The sequence below is a fragment of the Macrobrachium rosenbergii genome, chromosome 51 (genome assembly GCF_040412425.1).
Source record: "Macrobrachium rosenbergii isolate ZJJX-2024 chromosome 51, ASM4041242v1, whole genome shotgun sequence".
Classification (NCBI taxonomy): domain Eukaryota; kingdom Metazoa; phylum Arthropoda; class Malacostraca; order Decapoda; family Palaemonidae; genus Macrobrachium; species Macrobrachium rosenbergii.
The window spans coordinates 72152696-72172986 of NC_089791.1; the positions used below are offsets into that span (position 1 = coordinate 72152696).

The 20291-nt window shown below is 38.2% G+C and overlaps 1 protein-coding gene and 1 long non-coding RNA gene across 3 annotated transcripts in view; one reads left to right on the forward strand and one right to left on the reverse strand.

Annotated features, from left to right (window-relative positions):
- Positions 1–10265, forward strand: part of LOC136833485 (uncharacterized) — a 248166-nt gene extending 237901 nt beyond the window's left edge. Inside the window, exon 4 of the long non-coding RNA XR_010851485.1 lies at positions 7737–10265. This is a non-coding gene — a long non-coding RNA (uncharacterized lncRNA). The remainder of the gene's footprint in view (positions 1–7736) is intronic.
- LOC136833484 (DNA ligase 1-like) overlaps positions 1–20291 on the reverse strand; it is a 440466-nt gene that overhangs the window by 397838 nt on the left and 22337 nt on the right. The gene's annotated exons all lie outside the window — the stretch shown is intronic.

Consider the following 20291-nt stretch of genomic DNA (forward strand, 5'->3'; position numbering starts at 1 on the left):
GGCCGGGAACATGGACTACAGTACAACAGAATTCTCACATCATCGTAAAGGAACTGAGAGCAATTACCTGGGCCTTCAGTCTTTCTCAGATCTAGTCTGCGGCAAGAAGGTAGTAGTGCATGTGGACAACATCACTGCACTTTCTTACATTTGCAAACAGGGGCCACTCATTTCTTCTCTCTGTACAAGATGGTGAGGGATGATCTGCTGTGGGTAGAGGAGAACCAAGTCACTCTTGTCACCTGGTTCATTCAAGGGAGAATGAACATGATAGCAGACGAATTGAAGCTGCCTCAAACAGGTCCTTCCAACTGAATGGACCTTTAGACCTGATAGTCTGCGACAACCTGTGGGAACTTTTTGGCAAAACCCAGTGGGTTTTTCACAGTGTTGAGAAATCACCATCTTCCACTCTTTTGCTCTCCAGTCCTGGATCCTCAGGCATGGAGCACGGACGCCATGCTGTTGGACTGGACAGACTTAGATGTGTATGCCTTCCCTCCCTTCAGAATGATCAGGGAAGTAATCAGCAAGCTGTTTACGCATCAGAACAACACCATGACCCTAGTAGCCCATTTTGGCCAAACAAGGAATGGTTTCCAGACCTGATCCAACTCTGATAGATTACCCAAGACTCCCTCCACAAAAACGGTCTCTGCTCAGACAACCCCACTTTCTCAGATTCCACCAAGGGTTGTCCACTCTGGCCCTGACAGGCTTCAGACTGTCAAGCGCCTTGTCAGAGCAAAAGGTTTTTCGAGACAGGCTGCTGAGGCAATTGCGAGATGCAGATGAGCGTCTTCTACAAAGCTCTACCAATCAAAATGGGCAGTCCTCAGAAGGTGATGCAGCCGCTGTAACGTCTCTTCTTCTGAGACATCTATAAGTCAAATAGCCAACTTTTTTATATTCCTAAAGTCTGTCAGGAAGCTATCAACCTCTACCATCAAAGGGTATAGGTCGATGCTCTGCTCAGTCTTTAGGCACAGAAGAATGGATCTGTCTTCTAATCAAGATATCAGCAACTTGATCAAATCCTTCGATGCATCTAAGAAAGAAAGTTCTTCCAGCGTCTCTTGGAACTTACTTGGCTGGCTGGCTGGCATGGTGCTGGGAGAGGAAGCATAGGGAACTCTCTGTTCCTTTGCTATCTACTCGCCTTGACTCAAGGTTTTGAGTCGATGGAAAGCCTGGGGGTACTTTGTACCTGGAGCACTCACCAGTTTCGTTTTTTATTTTGTAATGTTTGGGTTATAGATTTAATTCTGTGGTGTAGGTGATAGTGTTGTTAGTTTGCATTCTGGTCTTCGCCCAGAGCAAGGGCATCTTTTTGAAACTTTGTCAGCTTACGGTGTACTTCCTCCACTGCAAAGTTCCCACTAATGTAGAGGCGACCCTTGGCTACACTGCCACGTCCATTGCAAGTTGAGAGAAGCACCAACCAGAGGCAGCACTTACCTGCAGCAGCAGCGCTCTCAACAGGTAAGGAAACAACAAACATTTTTTCAATGTTAGCAACCTTTCTATTTCAAATTCATTACTTAACCCTTTCCTGCCCAATTGACGTCATATTACGCAATAACCCCCTACCCCCCTTCTTGTCTGACTGACGTAATTGAGCGTAAAATTTACCGACATTTTTCGCACGTGTGGTAGGGTAAATTTTTTTATTTTCGGACAGTTGGTGGTTTCCATAGGCTAAAGCATACCTTGACCGTGTAACTCAGGCATCGACACGCCAGGCAAGCAGTGCCTATACTGCGCATGCGCAATTCCTGGCATAGTAAATTTCCCACAATGAAATCAGCTGATCCTACCCACGTTTCTCTCTCGTATCTTACATTTTTTTTATAAAATGTAGGATTACATTATTGAAACACTCTGTTTGGTATCCTCTATTTTCTATAAATTTTTAGTTCCTCTACTGTGCATGCAAATCCAGCGTAGTAAAATTCTCACAATGACATCAGCTGATCGCACCCATGCAGGCCTGGCAGGCCACACTTCTGTCAGAGACCATGACGTAGGCTGGGTAAACACGTGTGGCTGTTTACATAAAGCGGCGTCAATCGAGAACAGTTTCCAACATGTTTTAGCAAAGTTTTTACGGTAAAACTAGCGGAAATTTGTTAGTGCATCACATAGAGACGTCTGGATTTTAGGCAGGGCTCTGAATCTCATTTTTCATTATCATATATATCGATATTTAGAGAATTTTGTTGGCTTTCTCATAAAAAATAATTCATTCACCCAACTGTTATAGCTTTTGAGCTACTTAACGATAATGTTGACAACGGTAACATTTTTTTTTCGTTTCGAACAGCTTATAACGTCAAAATGAAACTGTTGCTCTTACCAAAGCCATTTTTCTTGACTCTCACTTTATTCCTCAACCTTTCCTCTACATTTTTGTATATTTACAAAGTGATTTCTATGAAAAAATCCGAGGTAGAGCTCTTCAAAAAAAATGTCTAGCGATAATTCTCACCGTATGCCTGGCGGCGCGCTCTGTTTCTTACCCACTTTTCTATCAATTTTTCACCAACTGGGCTGATTCGTTTTTCATTATTTTATATGTCGATATTTAGAGAATTTTCTTGGCTTTCTCATAAAAAATAATTCATTCGCTTAACTGTTATAGTTTTGAGCTACGAACAATAATGTTGACAACGGGTAACTTTTTTTTCGTTTCGATCAATTTATAACGTCAAAATGAAACTGTTGCCGTTACCAAAAGCCATTTTTCTTGACTTTCCTTTATTCTTCAACTTTTCCTCTACTTTTTCGTATATTTACAAAGTAATTTCTATGAAAAATAACCGAGATAGGGCTCTTCAAAAAAAAATTTCTAGCGATAATTCTCACCATACAGGGCAGAGCGCTCTGTTTCTCACCCTCTTTTCTATCAATTTTTTCACCAACTGGACTTATTCGTTTTCCATTTTTTTATATGTCAATATTTAGGGAATTTTATTGGCTTTCTCATTCAAAAAATTATTCATTCGCCCTAACTGTTATAGCTTTTGAGCTACGAACGATAATGTTGACAACGGTAACATTTTTTCGTTTCAATCAAATTATAACGTCAAATGAAACTGTTGCCTGTACCAAAGCCATTTTCTTGACACTCACTTTATTCTACATCTTTTCCTCTACATTTTCGTATATTTACAAAGTAATTTCTATGAAAAATAACCGAGATAGGGCTCTTCAAAAAAACTTTTTCTAGCGATAATTCTCACCATACGCCGGGCAAATCGCTCTGTTTCTTACCTCTTTTCTATAAATTGTTTCACCAACTGGACTTATTCGTTTTTCATTGTTTTATATATCAATATTTAGAGAATTTTATTGGCTTTCTCATAAAAATAATGCATTAAGCCTAACTGTTATAGCTTTTGAGCTCTGAACGATAATGATGACTACGGTAACATTTTTTCTTTTCAATCAATTTATAACGTCAAAATGAAACTGTTGCCGTTACCAAAGCCATTTTTCTTGGCTCTCACTTTATTCTACATCTTTTCCTCTACATTTTCGTATATTTACAAAGTAATCTCTATGAAAAATAACCAAGATAGGGCTCTTCAAAAAAAACTTTCTAGCGATAATTCTCACCATCGCGGGCAAATCGTCGCTCTGTTTCTTACCCTCTTTTCTATAAATTTTTCACCAACTGGACTTATCCGTTTTTCATTGTTTTATATATCAATATTTAGAGAATTTTGTTGGCTTTCTCATAAAAAAATAATCCATTCGCCTAACTGTTATAGCTTTTGAGCTACGAACGATAATGTTGACAACGGTAACATTTTTTTTGTTTCAATCAATTTATAACGTCAAATGAAACTGTTGCCATTACCAAAGCCATTTTTCTTGACTCTCCCATTATTCTTCAACTTTTTATGAAAATAAGTGCCACAGGCTGCTCTTTCCACCATAAAATATAAACCTCCAAACAATGTTGGAATCAGCTATGTAATACTTGGTAAGTTACTTCTATAAAAATGACATTTTTATGATAAAATAAAGTTTTATATACTTAGCAAGTAATTACGTGATCGGAGCCGTCCCTCCTCTCCTTGCATGGACGTTAGAGCATGAAACGAACTGAGCTCTCTGCTAAGTTGTTCCTTTGAGTCCCGGATAGTGGGCGGGACCTTGTCACCTATACACTAATGATAGTAGCACCGCCATGTGAATTTTTAATTTTTAAGCTGTCGTAGGTTAGGAAACCAATAGCTGCGTAATTACTTGGTAAGTATATATAAAATTTTATAAAATGTCATATTCTTAAAGACGCCAGAATCCTGTGAAGCCGTCTTCAGGTCCTGTCGGATCCGTTTCCCCTGAAGAAAATCTTCGAAGCCTTCTTGTCTCCAGGAAAGATCAAATACCATTAAAATGCAGGACCTTGAAGGACCAGTACCTTCAAACACATCGCCTCCTTTGTCTTCAGACGTGACTTAGTCACTTCATATACCTTCGTATAACATCGTGTTAAATTCTTGAAGGCTCCAGGATCCTGTGAAGCTGTCTTCAACTCCTGTTGGATCTGATTTCCCCAAAGAAATGTTCAAAGCCTTTCTACTCCAGGAAGGACTAAATCCCATTCCTTCTCCATAAGAAAATCCAAAGGCTTCAGAGCCTGGAGACTGTCTTGAATCCTTTGGAAGCCCCAAAAGCCTCCTGAATTCATCTCCAAGAAAATGGGCTTCCCCAGAAATCTTCGAAGCCTTTCTTCTCCATAAAACTCTGTTCTGTAGTATTGTGCAAGAAATCCAAAGACTACAGAGCCTGTAGATTTTCTTAAAGCCTTCGGAAGCCCCAGAAGCCTCCAGAATTCCCAGAAGCCTTCAGAATTCCCAGATTCCCTACTGTCACCCCGGGGAGGACAAGACTCACTTGAAAATTGTTAATATCAATTTTTAGGTTTATGTGCAATGAAAAGCTTCCCATGAAAGAATATATGCTTTGTTTGTCATTCACTGCAAGACCAGCTGAGTAATTTAATTTTAGAGTAAGTGACTTCACTTTCTGCTAGTAGCCATCATTTTTTTTTAATATACGTACAGATCTACTAAATTGTAGTCCATTGCACTTACTGAGGGTTATGCATCTATGTATTATGCAGGAACAACACTTCATATATTTTATTGTACATTAGGAAAGTTTTCCTTTAAAATGATTTAAATGCACTTTAGTTCCCAATTCTTCTTTGACTACCAAAAGGCTTTTTTTTATTAGTTGGAATTACTTAATAATCCTTATAAGATATGATGGAATCGGATTAAATATCTCTGATGTGTCCAGTTCTTGAAGCTTTTAAAGCTGTAAGGAAATTAAGTTGGATTCCAAAATTTAAAGAGAATGTTTTATGTTGAAATAGATGTTGGAATATAGTTTGTTGTCTCACTAACCTTACCTTCTACACATATTTTATGTAGAAAGATGGAATGTAGAGTAATTTGTGATATCAGTTGCAAATGTTCAGAGCATGATGGAGCTTTGTGTGTAGTTATCACTTAAGTGTTTGCAGAAAATCAGTCAAGAAAAATATATTTCAATTTCAGTGGATTGTCAGCACTGTAGTATTTTTGTTTATGATAACCCTTTTCTTTTCTTTTCGTAGTGTATGGTATTGGCATATACGTAACCTAGAGGCTCAAGTGAGAGAAAGAGCACAGAACAAATCACAAGCTTTATACAGTAACATTGTATATAAACGAAAAATTTTTAAAAGTAAAACAAAACGTGCACAAAAAGTTTTAGTTCTCAGCTGCAGTATTAATTGCAATTGACATGAAAAGTAGCTTTAAAGAGCATTAATGGAGAAAAATATGTTGGTACTGTAGGAATCCTTTTTATGTGAAGGAAAGCCAACCTCTTAATCAAATTTGGAAAGTTATTCAGAAAGCTATGCTTTACACACAAATCATGCCTGTGTACTTTAGTGCTAGGTGCATTTTTCCATTTAGTTACTAACTACAAACCTTCAGTAAAAAAATTAAGCCATTTATAACTATAACTGTATTTTTGTATCACACAAAAATGTGGAGTAGACAGAGTAGAGACATAAGGTTATGACCAACTTCATCACTGTTGGATATCTTGAACATTCAAGATGTCCCACAACTAATAGTAATGTTGTACTATATATATATATATATATATATATATATATATATATATATATATATATATATATATATATATATATATATATATATATATATATTATATATACCTGTATATATATACATATATATATATATATATATATATATATATATATATATATATATATATATATATACCTGTATATATATACACATACAGTATATACAGTATATATATAAATTCAATCATATCATTAATTTATATATTTCACCTTCATTATGGCACTGAATAATCCTGGTGGGTTCCGGCGCTTGGTCTTCATGACCTAAATTTCATAATCAGTCAATCTAGCCATGATTTGTTACTGTTTGTACAGCTGACTATATTCATTATAGAATAATGAAATTGACAATAAAAATTTGATTATTATAAACCAACTGGTGGGTTATGGTGTTCTCATACCAAAAGGAACAACACATTGAAGCAACATTCTGCCCCCCAGTTGGTCACAGTTGTTTGACCCGTGAGTGAATAATCAACATAACCCTATCCCTGAGTTCAGTGCTTAACAAAACTGACTTAAAAAATAATTTTTGATTGGCCCATTTTCAGTCCATAATATATGTCAAGTTTTGGAAATAAATCCTTAAAAGATATCATGTCAGAATCCTAATGTTTAATGTTTAAGGAACTGAAATAAATTGGTTGATATTTTCCTAATAACAAACCTTCAGGTGAGCATTGTTATTGTCCAGAAAGTTAACTCAGTAGTCAGATTAATGTAGCCTAAACTAAATTGTAATGTACACTTAATTTAAAATGTTCACATACAAATGTACCACATCTGACAATGTAACCTTGTTAAGTAAAGAACCCTGGTAAATGAGTGTACACTGTATTCTCAGGGAATAAGTCAAAAGATCAAGAACTTGCTCAGTGTAGAATGCTCGTAAGTGAAAAAGGAAAATGAAGAACAAATGGGAACGTGGGAATGATTTTATATACCTTATAAATATTTGAGTATTTATTTATAGCAAATAACAGTAGATGTAATTGATAACAAATAAAAATGAGTAAATATTGAACATTAAAGTTCACCTGTGTGTGCCCTCAAACAAGGAACTTGCACCCAAGATTGGTACAGAATTCAGAACAGTGGTTATAAGGTCACAGTTTGCCATGAAGCAACTAAATTGTAATGTAGATATTCCAGTATGCTGAGCATCAGCCAGGAAATTCCACTTTATTCTTCCAGTGAAACAATGGTAAAGAATCGATTAGGGAAATAAATATAGAGAATTTGTGGAAATGAAGTAAATGGCCCAGCAGTGAAGGTATGCATCATATTACTTTAAAGTACAGGCAAATAATAATAGCAAGGAATATTATTAAATACCTGTAGTTTAGCTTCAAAAATAATTAGCAGTGCATCATTGGTGGTAGATATTGTATTTCGGTGCAGCAAGTCAAAGAAACTAACTGTGATAGTTCATGAATAAGGAAATTCATTCTACTATAAAAAAAAAACTACATATATTCACTTAAAAGTCATTCAAAACTGTATGCTAGCCACCAAACTGACCTAAATATTCATGAGTTTTTGTTTATTTCTTTAGGTTCTACTATGTCATCCCATCACTGTAACAACGCACCTTTTCCGTCCTGAACTCCAAGTATGACAAATGTCGGTAATCTGCCATACAGAAGACCGTACATGTAATGCTGCCTGAAAACCACAGATAAAGCAAAATCAACCATGAAAATAACAACTATATGAATTTCAAGGTATTCAGACCGGAAAATGTAAAAGAAATGCTGTATAGGAAAAGAGCTTCTTGTATCCTTTTCATTAACATACACATTGCCTACATATAAAAATGCACTTAAATATACTGAAGCCTTTTTCACCTCACCGGTGAAAGTGACAAGACTATGCTATTGACGTGCTACACTAATTCCTAGTTTGCCACATTTGATAGTGTACCTGACAGTTATCTGACTGCAGTAGATTGCAACAAAAAAGGAGACAGGCACATTTACATCCTGAAATTTTACATGGTGAAAATCAGAAGGCTGGCACCTTGTGATGCCATTTATGTTGAAATTCATGTAGTGAGTGTGCTGCTTGGTGGTCAGTTTACCAAGCTGTAGACTATTGGCCATAGGGGTTGGCACTATAATGAGAGAGTATATGGATACTCAAATTCTCTTTCATGCATACTAGTAAATATTAGCACTTGCTTTTACTATCCTATTATTGGTATGCTAGAGTATGAGAACCACACCCAGTCCTAAGTCCATGTCCGCGTGTCTCCTAGTATCTTTCCCCTCGACTTGGGACCACCTTGATGTGGTGAGGGGGCTCTTGAACCCCATGAATTTGTTCCCAGGTTCAAGTCCAAGAGTCCTATATAATTTTACATATTCATTTGCTTTAAATCTGGAATTTTCCACTTTTGGTAAAGTTTATTGGACCTGATAAATAGGAACCTAAAGATATCATAGCTGGTTCCAGGGATAGGACTCTCGGCATTCTATCCAGTTTGCCCATAATATGATTAGGGTGGGGACATTGTATTCTTATAATACCCTTGGTTCCTAGCAAGCTGGTTTAGCCTACACTTGGGCCACTCTAATCGTGTTGTGCCAACCCCTGTGGGGTAGCGTATGGGTGTAGACATTTGGGGGTATGCTCTCACTCGTGCCATTGGCGGAAGAATAAACTCCTTGAAAGGCTGATGATATCTTTTTAAGGTTTTCAGGTTTATTTTTTCACTGATCTTTGTGAGTAGTAGCCTTAGAGATTCGAGTACCCGTGGGCCCTTTGATGGTACTGTCTTGGCGCAGTTGACGACCACTGCTCCAGTGCAGAGCAAATCTTCTGGCATGGAAATGGACAATTCGCAGGATAATCCAGTTAATCAAAATCAGGGTGGTATTAAAACTTTCGTACCCTATAAAACATCCAAAAAGAGTAAATACCAAAATCACCTAACCTTGACTCACTTCAACTTCCCCTTTGGGAGTGGAAGTTGGTCAAGGTTTTTAACCTTGGAAATGGAACAAAAAATTTTAGCCCTAAGTTGAAAAACTACATATTTAAAAGACATCCAGTGACAGAAATGTCTTGCAGACAAATAAAAGAAAAGACATGGCTTATAGAAGCCTCAACAAAAAACCAATCTGAAGACTTTGTCTGTGAAAAACATTGACAGTTTTGATGTAAAAATAAAAAAAGCATGGCACTATGAACAGCTTTTAGGGTACTATTATATTTCCTGAAAATAATACTGAACTGGTCGAGAAGAATATGCTGTTGGACTCTCTTAAAATGAGATATCCCAATGTCCAAGATTGTGAGGTGTACGTTTAAAGGGTGCAGGTGTATTTGTGTATGTGCCTGTGACATACGAACTCTTGCAATAGTCAGCGATCTCACTGGTGGAAGGTATGTGATCTGGGCATCGGCAAGTTCAGGATCTTTTGCCATCACCTTCAGATACAGCAGGTGTCAGCAACACGTGTTCGAGCGGAACTTTCTGTCACTGTTCTGGATTTTAATTGGGTTTCTAGGTGTGTCAAAGGGAGAGTGTGTTTGTTTGTGTATTGTGAAAATCACCTGGTACAAAGGGCTCTAGTGAAAGGTTACACATTTGTTTGTGAAGAACCAAACCAGAAAGATGTACTGGAACACTCAGGAATCGGGATTCCCTTTCTGCTTAAGTGTTGAGCTCAGAAAATGACTAACTTTTCCAGTGTTTAATTTCTAGTGTTTAACTCCCAGTGTTTAAGTCTTTATTTCTTTTCAATATGTTTTCTGTGTGATATGAACTGAATGAGTTCTGATTTTAACGGGAGTTGGTTCTGTTCATTACAGATGTTTCGGAGGGGGTGGAAACCATAATCAGTCATGGCATATAGCCACCTTAAATGAAGTGGTGATGTAATCAACTAGAAAGGTTATTTGGGGAGAGACATGACTTGGTGGGAGATGGGAATTAATCCCCACACGTTATGTTTTCTTATAACTGTTCAATTTTTTTCTTTTGGGGGTGTAGCCTAATGGGATTTTCTATCTATCGGACATATTTGGATTTTATGAGATATATATATTGTTACTTGTAAAATAAACTCTGTTTTTGTAAGCTAGGTTTGATTTCCATACCTTAGAAATAGGAAGAGAGAGGCGAGGTGCTCGAGAGAAAAAGGGAAGCAAGATCTGCCTGAGAGAGAGAGAGAGGATCCCAAGGCCATCACTACCAGAATCTTGCAACTTTTCAAAGGTAGGTGTGAAATAGAGCTGTCGTTTTCATGTAACAGAGATTGGTGGCAGCAGTAAAAATAAACACTTTCTGGTTTGAATTCACGTCGAAGAGATGTATGAGTGGTGTTAGTGGTTCAGATAAGTACACAATACAGATACACATTATGAATTGGGCATTATCTGGAGGGAATTCGATGCAATTGGTAACTCAGGTTGAAGGGTATATCGGTGGCTTGCATTGTTTTTCGCACTGGGTGGGGTCTGTCCTCATTCATTTACAGTAATACAGACTCAGTTTGATTCAAGTGTTTTGGTGTAGTGCCAATTATTGAGTGGTTTGGCAGGTTTTGATATCACAGTAACCCCCCATATTCACGTTCTCATGATTTGTAGGGTTTTCTGTGGAACCTATCTAAAAATTATTCGTGGCAAAACTCACCCATTCGCCAATTTTTCTGTGGAACATATCTGTAAAAATGTTCACAGGGAACTGTCTATTTGTGAATGAAGATTTTTTTCTTTTTCATAAAGCAATATTCTGTATTTTCATATTTATTGTATAATAACATTGAATAATAATGTAAAGTAATATTAATACTACAATACATAATAGTAATAAAATTAAGTAATAATAGTACAGTAATATTAAATAATATTAAATTAAATTATAATACGTAATACAACACTGGGTACCTGTAATGATAATAAATAATTAGATTAAATCATATGGGTACTCACTGGTGATGTATGTTGATTATAGATGATGATGAATTAGCTGTGCAGTACTATGAATGATGATGAAGATATATGACTGCATAGCAAAGGAGGCTCTTCGTCAGGGGTTTTGGGAGGTGCCGTCATGTTAAGGTATTTGAACATGGCAATAAAGGTTGTATGGTAGGGCTGCATGATCTCATTAATGGTACAGGGAATATTTGTGGCCCTCTCTTCATTATTATCCACTGCCTTTATTATTGTCTGCAGCTGCCTGACTTTCTTAATAAATTTGTACAGACCATGAAATTGTTCAATATCCTGGTCCGTTGGTGGATTAGTAAAGAGGGCGGCGAGTTTTTCTCCAAGAGTGGCTTCCCCAAGTATTTGACCTGGTTCATACTTGTGCTAGATGCAGGTGACCATACTTAATGTCACGCTGTAATGAGCTGTTACTTCTCAGTAACTTTTACCCTCTCTTAACAATCATGTCTACTTTCTCCTCATCAGTCATTAACTGTAATGTCCTCTGGCACTTAGACTCTTTGCCAGAAGCCTTAAAAGAAGCAGTGTTTAGAGGACATCTTAATGCACAACTTCAAAAAATATTCATAGTCCGTAGTACCATACATGCAAAACACGCGAACGAGAGATAACAATGAACTGCGTTATATTGGGTCTTTTGCTGCATTGGTATACGCATGGTACTATTACGCGTACGTATACTAACTGTACATTGTACATTTTATTAAATGTTTTGTTGCAAGATGATTTTTAAATACTACATACATAAAATGTTTTAGGATATGTAGTACTACAGGTAGTATGTAGAGCATGTCTAAAATACGTAAGACAACGAGAATAGCAGGGTATATATGTTTACGTCCGCAGTATGTAGTATTTTCATGTACCTGCTAAGTATATATTTGTGACTACTGTAAATACATTTTTTATGATGAAAAAAAATTTATTTTCAAATATTACAGCACTGTAATATATTAATGTAAACATAGCAAAATTTTAATAACATAACAGGGTATTTGTTTTTCTTAAAAGGTGCTTCACTCAAGCCACCTCTCTGCAAATACAAAGAACTCAAGATGCTGTCAACCCAGGACCAGTGATACTCGACATGCTATTGGCTGTCATCTGCAAAGCAGCCAATCCAGGAGTGCCATTCATTTTCCTTGGCGCTCATTGGCTGTTCACTTGGCATTGACTGGCTGAACACTCAAGACCATCTCACGAACATGGAATTCTAGGAGACTGCATCTATGGCATCTTCCCAGTTCATGCATAGTACGTAGCATCTTCTGATCGGGTGAAATCGCAGATCTTTGTGTGTGTGGGTTCTTAATCTTTGTATATCAGTGGTAATCAGCCTTAAAATGCCTCCTAAAAAATGCCCTCCTCCTTCCAAGGCTTCTGGCAAAGAGCCTAAAAGAAAGAAGACGGTTATGAAACTCGAGGAGAAGGTGAAAGTTCTCGATATGTTAAAGGAAGGCAAAATTTTTGCCGCGGTTGGCCGCCATTTTAATATTAATGTTAATGGGAGCACAGTTAGGGACATGAAGAAATAGGCGGAGATGCGAAGCTTGAGCTTCTTCGGTAGTGCAAAAACAGTTGCAACAGTGCAGAATAAAACAATCGTGAAGATTGAATCTGCACTGGTGTTCTGGATAAAGGACTGCTGGAAGAAGAATGTGCCCCTCGACTCCAACATCAATCACGAGAAAGCGCAACCACTGTACTAGCAGTCAACGGCTACAGAAGGCAACAACGTAGTACAGGCAGAGGAAGGCAGTGACGCTGAGGCACAGGAAGGAGATGAAGAAGGGGAATTAGAATTCTTAGGCCTTGATGAACCTGCGCCTATAGAAGCAGAAGCAGAAGAAGAAGAAGAAGAAGAGGAAGAGCCCCAAGCAGGACCATTATCAGCGCCTCAAGGTTTCCAGGCCAGCAAGGGGTGGTTCAACCGATTTCAAAATCAGTTCCACCTAATCTGTTTCTCTGCATGGGGAATCAGCTACAAACACTGAAGCAGCTGCAAAATATCCAGAGACCAAGAAAATCATCCAGGAGAAAGGCTACCATCCAGAACAGGTGTTCAGTGCGGATAAGGTTGTCCTGTTCTGGAAGAAGACACCTTCCTGGACATACCTCATGAAGGACGAAGCTACAGCTTCTGGATTCAAGGCCCAGAAGGATAAGGTTACCCTCCTAATGTGTGGGAATGTGGCTGGCTTCATGCTGAAACCAGGCCTCGTTTACAAGGCTGCAAACCCAAGGGCCCTCAAAAATAAGAACAAGGCATTGCTGCCTGTGTTCTGGATGCATATACATAAGGCCTGGATCACCGAAGTCCTTACAGATTACTGGTTCCATCAGAGCTTCACCCATGAAGTTAGGCAATACCTGAGCGACTTGGACATGGAGTTCAAGGTGTTGCTGATCATGGATAATGCTGATGGCCACCCTATCAATCTTTATTACAAGGGAGTCCAGCTTGAGTTCCTCCCTCCTAACACCACCTCTCTCTCCTCCAGCTTATGGACCAGGGTGTGATCCGTGCCTTCAAGGCACTCTATACCGGGTACTCCCTCCAGCACCTCGTGAATGCAATGGACAATGACAGTGAATTTAGCCTAAAAGACTATTGACGTAAATTCATGATTGCTACATGTCTGTCCATCATTGAAGGACATGAAGAAGGCCATTAATAAGGCGGTCCAGGTGGTGAGGATTCTAGGTGGATAAGGCTTCAAGGACATCACCGAGGATGAAGTCGGCACTCTCATTGATGCCCACTCTGACCCCCTGACAGACCAGGATTTGGAAGACCTCTCAAAGTCTGCCAGTGAAGAAGATGATACACCAGGTTCATTGGGGGAGCAGGAGGAGGAGGGCCTGACTTTGGAACGTCTGTCCCACGCTAGGAGAATGATCAAGGATACGCAGGAGTTTGTTTTAACATGGGATCCTTATATGGAACGCTCCTTAAAGTTTTCAAACATCCTTGATTCGGCATTGGAGCCCTATAATCAAGCCCTCACCACCATGAAGAAGCAGCAACAGCAGCTGCCTATCACCATGTTCATCACACAGATGAAGAAGGACCCTCCAAAGCTTCCCTAATAGCCAGAAGTAGTGCCTCTCGAATTGCCTGAAGAAGTGCCTCCCAATCGCCTGAAGAAGTGCCTCCCAATCACCTGAAGAAGTGCCTCCCAAATTGCCTGAAGAAGTGCCTCCTGAAGCACCTCCTGAAGGTGAAGAGGCACCCTCAGAGATGTAACTCCTCTGCTTTGCTGTGCAGTCATATCTTCGTCATCATTCATCAGACTGCACGGCTAATTCATTCATCATCTTTAATCAATATTCATTACTGGTGAGTACCCGTATGATTTACGTATGTAGTAATCTTAATATGTACTTAGTATTAAATTTTTACAAATGTGCATATGCATTTTTGTTTCTCTCTCTCTCTCTTTGTGAATTACATATAAATACCAATGTTTCCCCTGTAAAAGAAAATGGGACAGCTTGTAATTGTATGAAAGAGAATGTGTGGCTGAATATGTAGGGGGGACAGGATTATTTTCACACACAGTTGTAAGCCATACAGTACGCACGTATATTTTTAACACTAAAATGTTTAAGATGACTTTGAAATTATATTAATAATATTTTAAAGATTAATACAGTAATAGAATAATAATTTAATGTATATCTGATGTAGGTTGGTATTTTTAGGCATACTTTGGTGTTTGAACTTTAAAGATAAACATTTTTAGAGGGGGGGTTCTAAGTATTCACGGATTTTAACTATTCACAGGGGGCTCTGGAACACATGCCCTACGAATATGGGAGGTTTACTGTGGTGTCTTTTTTGGTGGCTTTTAATTGAAATGCGGTCATTATTTTGAGTCGGCGGTGGCCGGGATTCAGTGGAATGAAAGAAGTGAGTTTTTTCTTTTGGAGTTTTACATTTCAGTTGGTTTAGGGTTTTATTTTCTCTCCTCTGTTTTTCGTTTATCTTTTATTAAATTATTATGGGGTTCAAACAGGTTATTTTTATGATATATGTGAAATAGGTTGTCCTGTGTGGGAAGGGGACGTATTGTCATATGTGGTGATATTATTCAGGGTTTTCTTTTCTTGTATGTTTTCTCTTATCAAGTTATTTTTGGTGGTGCTGTGCTGTGGGATGTAATAGGGGTCTCTTTGCATAGTGACCCATGTCTCAGCCTTGTATCTGTTGCCCCCATCATCATTGGTTGCATGGAGACAAAGCAGGGGTGATATTGAATGGGGATTTTTCCTTCTGAGATTTTTCCTTTTTTCTTTTTTATTCTTGTGTGTGTTTTATGAGTTAACCTTGAATATCAGATGACTTCACACTCAGCTGATTGAGTGGGTTAGTGGAGCGCATATAAGGGGGGATTTACCTCTGCATTTGAGATCAGGCCAGGTTTCTTCGCCGACAAGGGTTTTTTTTCGTTTTGGTCGGTATATGAGGAAGAAGAAAGTCGGGAAAATGCCGGGGGCGGGACATCAGATGATAAGGCTGTGATTCATGGGGTCACGACTTTTTGCTTTGCAGGTTTGGTGAATGGGGTTTTGAGACAACCTGTGGAAATTTGTAGTGAGAGTGTTTAGAAACATTTGACTACAAAGAAAATCACAGATGAGGACATTTTACAAATTTAGGAAAGGGCAAAGTTCTATGGTGAATTTTAGCTCTCGGTTATTTGATGCAGCTTCAGATTTGGTAGAGAAATTGAAAGGCTTGGGCTAGGTACGTGGCGATTCTATATCGTTAGAAAATTTTCAGAAGTTGCTGCATTTCTCGTGGCCGCTGTATGATGTACCAGACGCAATAATGAGCAGTTTTGATGGTCCAGTAGCGGCTATCTCAGATGAATTATTTATCTTTTCCCAAATTAGAAAGCACATGTTGAAATGCCTGACGGTAGGTAGCACGTTTTTCAATGGCATGCCGAAAGCCATGACGGTACGCCAAAGGATCTGCCTGTAGAGAGAAACAAATTTTGGTTCCAGTGGTTTGTTCAGTAAAGTAGAGAGTGATAGAAGATCTACAGATCAAACACCACAATTTCATTGCTTTAATTGCAGTAAGCAGGGGCATACAAAGAAGTATTGCCGTATTAAATACAGTATTGTGGTATGTGTAGGAATTCTGCACACAATTTGAGATTTTGCTTGTTACACAAAAAGAGTAATAATTAGGTCAGTGAGTCAGAATTTTGGGAGCAGCTATAAGAAAGCTCTGCACGGTGGATATCCAAGGAAGTCCCAAAATAGACAGGATTTTTGGAGGGCAAAACAAATGAAAGGGAAAGGATAAAATGTTCATGTCATATAGGACTTTTGGGAGATGTAGGAGAACGGAAGCCGGTGGTGAAGGGAGCTGTAGCTGGTCTAGTCTTTCAACTTTTGTGGATATGGGGCAATCAGTCTGTTTAGTGGACTTTAACTTTATCAATCAATGTTTTCTCAGTATCAGCTAAGGGTTAAGAGGATAAAGTGTACGATGTTCAGGCTCATAAACTGGATGTTAGTGGAATAGCAGATATCTATATTTCACTGGGGAACCACTTAATAAAAGAACTGGTTTTGGTGGTAAGAGGAGTTAACTTGGGTAATAAGGTTTTATTGGGGCATCAAGCATTTAATAGGATTGATCATTCTATATACCCTAGTAAAGGAGATATTAGTGAAACTGGAGGTTTTATCCCATATATAAGTGCTAAGGAAATGGAAGGGAGTGTGGTTGACATGGGTGATAATAAGGAATTAAGTGGGGATAATCAATCACAGGGTGAAGTTGAGCCTAATGGTGATGGGAAGAGGATATATAAAGGTGTTTTAATGGAGGATATAATTTTAGAACCAGGTATGGTTGGTTTGGTAAAAGTTAAGGTGAGAGATATAAAAGTGGATAAACAGGTGTGTGATGAGAAACTTAGGGGGATAGTGAGCTCAATTTCCATAAATAAGGTGTTAAATGAAGGGGTGACATGGGTGGAATTGTTAAATTGTAATAATTCAGTTAGGAGGTATCAAAGAAATAACTTATGTTGTGGATCTAGAAGAGTGGAAAGGGGAACTGGAATCAGGAGCTGTAATGGAGGAGCATAATGGGTTTACAGAGGCTAAAATGGAGGTTAGAAGGGAGTTGTTTAGAAATCACTTGGGTGCGGCAGACTATAAAGAATACATAAAAGGGGCTGGGTGAGGTTTTAGCTGAATATTCAGATGTTATTGCTCTGAAAGGAGATCAACTGGGGTTAATGGATGTGTTAGAACATAAAGTGCATTTAGAAAGGGGGACGAAGCCTATTTATGTCCATCATATGGCATACCTTTTAAGATATGGAGCAGGGTGAATGAGAGGTTTGTAAGTGGGAGGAGGAAGGTATAATTAGACCTAGGTCTTCACCATTTAATTTTCCTTTCTCAGCAGTACCAAAGAAGAATGGTTCAATCCGTGTATGTGTAGATTTCAGGAAATTAAAAGTGAAAACCATCCCAGACAAGTATCTGGTGGCATGTTTGCCAGATTTGTTTGTGGAGATTGGAGGTAGGAATATCTATTCGTCAATTGATCTCATGCAAGGCTTTTTGCAAGTGCCTCTGAGTGAAGAGAGTATAAAGTTGACAGCATTTTCAGTCCCAAAAGGACACTATGAATTTACAAGAATGTCTTTTGGTTTGTCGGGTAGCCATATTACTTTTACGAGGCTAGTAGATACAGTCCTCCACAGGATGTTTGGGAAAAATGTATTTGTTTATACGGATGTCTCAGGAGGCTTAGAATGGCAGGTCTGAAAGTTAAACTAGCCGAGTGTGACTTCTTGAAGGAGAATATTGTTTATCTGGGACATGTCATTTCGAAAGAATGTGTTCGAGTGAGTGATGAGAAAGTCAAAGCGATTGGAGATTTTCTTACACCCAAAAATAAAAAAAATGTCAGCTCGTTCATGGGAATAGCAGGGTTTTTTTGTAGGTTTTTGAGAAGATTTTCTATGTTGTCAGCACCTTTGACAGATGTACTGAGGGATGATGTACAGTTTTCATGGGGTGAAGCTCAGCAGGCATTTTTCAGGAAGTCAAAGATGCTTTAATGAGTCCTCCAGTTTTGAAGTTCCCAAATTTTTTTTTACTGTTCACATTAGTGACCGATGCTAATTAAGAGGGGGTAGGTGCATGTTTAATGCAGAAATTTGAGGGTAAATTTCATCCAATACCTTTTTACAGCAAAAATTTCAAGATACAGGGGAGTAATGAAAGGTTAATGGCGACAGTGAACAAAGAGGCTTTCGTAACGGTTCATTTTAAGATGTTGATAATGGGGAATAAAGTGGAACTTCTTACGGATCACAAGCCGTTGTTGGATCTTTTTAATAAGCCAGATCTTTCTCCTAAGAGGGCTAGGTGGTTTTTGATGATTATGGATATTTATGCTAAGCTTAGTACATTGAAGGTCAACATGACGTGGTGGCAGATGCTCTTAGTAGGCATTTTTGGGACAAAGAGGATGAACAGGTGTATAGTGTAAATGATGAGTGCGTGTGGATTGGGATATTAATGTGGTGGGGAGGAAACAAGATGAGGATGAGGTTTTAGCGGATGCAAAGGCGTTTCTTAGAGGTGAATTAACGAGAAGGGGTTATAGATTGCCATATTCAGGTTTGGAATTTGAGGATAATTTGTTGGTGAGGAAAATGAAATACAAATTGAGGAGTAGTGAGAATAATGGGGATACAACACAGGTCATGGTATCAAAAGAGTTGAATCCAGTGGTTCTGGAGGTTACACAGGTAAATTTGGTGGTCCACATTTGGGGATTGAGAAGATGTATCAGAAGGTACAGTCAGCGTCACGGGAGTTGAGACGCATTACCACCGATGGAGAAATATGGTAACTCTCTGAAGTAGTAGCAGTTTCTGAATATGCAGTTTATGAATCCTTGCGCATATACGTTTTGTAAGGAAGGTGATGATTGGTAAACTCTTCTCTGATTTCTACATATAGTTATAGCATATTAGTTTTGCTGATGTTATGAGATATAGCTACCAAAATACATAATTAAGATGATTACTGAACATATTCTCTCATTCTGCATGTAAAATGAAAAATCATAGCTCGGTGAATAACATCCTGAAATTCGTTGTAATGAATTTGTAAATTGTGTGTGTGTGAATTGATAAAATTTCTCTCATTTCGCTCGTTATAGCATATTCTAAATGTATAAATGATAGGATTTTGACTGCCATTCCTGTCCCTAGGGCGAAATCGGCTACGCGTTTACGAGTTGTCTGCTATCATGGTGAGGTTATTAGAGGTTGTTATCTAGAAACATAACCGTAATGAGCCAAACTCTAGTGTATTTGATAATAATGATGATAATGATACTACTACTACTACTACTACTACTACTACTACTAGCCGACTTCAAATTGTCATCGGGCAGCATTCCACCAGAGAATATAATTTGTCTGTTTGTTACAAATAAAAAAAATGAAAAAATATTTTTGAATGAATGCCTAGGAAAAATCATATCAACCAAAATAAAATACTAAAAGGTGATATTTCAAAATACGATGAGTAAGATGTTCGAGTGTATGATTATAACCAATGGTAACTGTGTCTGTGATGTTTGTTTCTTCCTTTCTAGGTGAGGGGATTAAGGAGCAGTCTTGTTACTGGGTGTTATATGTTCAGGTTATTTAGGTGTCTTATGATAATGTTATATCATTCAGGTGAATTTTATGTTACTTAGATAACAAACAACTTATTGATGAATTATATGACTTCAGATTAGATAGTTCAGTCTCATAGGGAGTGAACTTGTTTTATAACGGAGATGAGCTGGTAATCACGGGTCAAAGCTGAACCATTTGAATCTAGATCACGGAATGGAAAGACGCAATGAAAGCATCATTTTGCAGGGGATGATCGTCGGAATGAGCGAAAGTGGTGTTTCCCAGACGGAAATTGCAACACAGGTTGCACTTTCCAGAGCCACTGTTTATCGCTGGCTCAAGAGGTGGCAGGAGACAAATCAAACAGAAATTTTATTTTGGAAAATGATTTGAATTCAATACGTTCATATACGTTGTTTTCCACATGACATGATTTGGTAGTGATATTCTGATGGGCTCCAAACTTC